This window comes from Peromyscus maniculatus, chromosome 17 (genome assembly GCF_049852395.1).
Source record: "Peromyscus maniculatus bairdii isolate BWxNUB_F1_BW_parent chromosome 17, HU_Pman_BW_mat_3.1, whole genome shotgun sequence".
Classification (NCBI taxonomy): Eukaryota; Metazoa; Chordata; class Mammalia; order Rodentia; family Cricetidae; genus Peromyscus; species Peromyscus maniculatus.
In genome coordinates this window covers 23715186-23717501 of record NC_134868.1, presented here as the reverse complement: position 1 = coordinate 23717501, position 2316 = coordinate 23715186, and the positions used below count along the sequence as shown (strand labels likewise).

At 38.3% G+C, this 2316-nt stretch overlaps 1 pseudogene; it reads right to left on the bottom strand.

Moving 5' to 3' along the window:
* Positions 1-1191: 1191 nt before the first annotated feature.
* On the bottom strand, positions 1192-1445 carry LOC102907587 (small ribosomal subunit protein eS28 pseudogene; annotated as a pseudogene).
* Between the last annotated feature and the right edge of the window lie 871 nt (positions 1446-2316).

The window sequence follows — 2316 nt, the reverse complement described above, 5'->3', positions numbered from 1 at the left end:
GTCTTCTTTTATAAAGGTAGAAAAAATATTTTCATGCATTAATGATTATTAAAGGAAAGGGCTTTAAATTTTGTTAGCCTTACTAATCGAACCTGAAACATGAAGTTGTTAGAATACAGTCTACTTTGCTTTTTTATGGTGAGAGAAACGTCATGCCATAAGATACTGCATTGTGGCAAATTCTGCTGCAATATTCACCAAATAGCTGTGCTGGCAAATTTCATGTCAACTTGACATAAGATAGAGTCATTGTGGAAGAGGGGATCTCAATTGAGAAAATGCCCCCAACAGACTGCCCTGTGGGCAATCCTGTAATGATTTTCTTGATTGATGGTAGATGTGGGAGGGCCCATCTCACTTATGATCTGTGTCAGCTCGAAGAGGGCTGTCTTGGATGCTGTAAGAAAGTAGACTGAATGAGCCATTAGAAACAAGCCAGTAGCAGGATTCACCTGTGGCCTCTGCACCTACTCTTACCACTGTGTTCCTGCCTTGAGTTCCTTCCCCAGTTTCCCTCGGTGACCAGGTACAATCTGAGATTTGCAAACTGAAGCAAACCCTTTCCTCCCCAAATTGCTCCTGATCATGGTGTTTTATCACAGCAATAGAAACCCTGGCTAAGACAACAGTCAAGTACAAGAGTCATTTGTGACTGGAGGAAGATCATTTAATTTTGATGAACACTTTTTTTTCTTTATTAACAACCTGTGAATTAGTTTTATACCTATAACTTGAGAGGGGTTTTATGAAGTTTATCTAGGTAATATTTATAAACTCCCCTCAAATCCCATGCTGAAAGACAAAATGTCAAGTAATATTACTTGTCTAAAAATGAGACCTTTTGTAAGCCTTAATTATAATTTTAAATTCCCTTACATTAAAGAATCAATCAAATATAATGAGCAATGACTATTTGAACATTTTAAGCTCTTTAGGGCCAAACAAAAGGAATCATTCATTTATTTCCCATAACATATGACTATTAAAACCATTGGTGATGATAATAATGACTATATTATATGTAATATGAGTAGTGGAGACAACAATATGATTATCTTGTCTTGGGTAGCATGCATCACTCTACTTCTTTTGTAAATTGTTAAGCAAAGGAAAGTTGTCCTTCATAGATTATTTTTTTTTAAACAATACAATTGCTTTATTTAATAGTTGCAGGTCATCATGGGACAAGTGTTGGATATCCAGGATCCAGCAGCAAGGTCAGTGCAACCTCCGAGCCTCTCTTTCTGATTCCAATAGGGTGAGCACATCACCCTCTCCAATGGGGCCTTTGATGTTTCGGATGATAGAGCGGCTGGTGTCATTCATAAATTCCACACGCACCCGTGTGCACTGACCCTGCGAGCCGGTCCTGCCCAGCACTTTGGTTACCCTAGCCAGCTTGATGGGTTGCACGCGACTCGTGTCCATGATGGCGGCGATCTGGCGGAGAGCCCTTCATAGATTATTAATATAGCTCAGAACAAAGCATCAAGAAAATGTACACTCAGATATTTTGAGGTTCTTTTAAAAAGGCATCGTCTGAAATAGGAAGATAGTTAAAAGAAGAAGTAGAAAACTCACTGAGCACTAAGGGTGCAGACTTTGTAGACAGTGAGAGTGATAGTAGCTAATTTATTATTTGTTTTATTTACTTATTGTCTTTTACCATTCAAAGTGCAGTAAGCTAACCTTCATGATACTTAAGAAAGTCCTGTAGATAGAGTTTCCAAGAGGCAAGCATTTACCAGGCTTGGAATAACGGTCTTTTCCTTATGTTCAGTGAAATAAATCTACTTGCAGAAGAGACAATGGTACCTGATTGAAAACAGTGATTTTGAGGACATTCTGAAAGCATCATGGATGCAGACAATGTCCTGGACACCCATGTCTGAATACCCAGAACCTGGTCCAGTGTGAAAACCATACAGAGGTATACATGGAACACATGATGAAGAACTTTGTTATACTCTTGCCTTTTTTGAGGGGTGGGGTCAGAAAAGATTGTGCAATATGAGATATTTTCTTGGTAATTCCTGTTTTAGACTAAAATCCTCATTAATGTATCTTTGGTTAATAATTTAAGCCTCGTTTTTAGATTTAAGAATAGAGTAAGCATTTAATTTTCTGTCAAAACCCAGAGTGTTTAACAGAGAAAATGGGTATTAATATCAGTTGTACCAAGGTCATCTGCAACCTGTCCTAAGGCCAACATTTATGCATGGCACCTGATGCCTATTGAGGGTCCCTTAGATGGTAGGTGAGGGCATGTATTTGAGTGTTCTCCCAAAATGCTTAAAGCAAGTAGATTTTACTTAT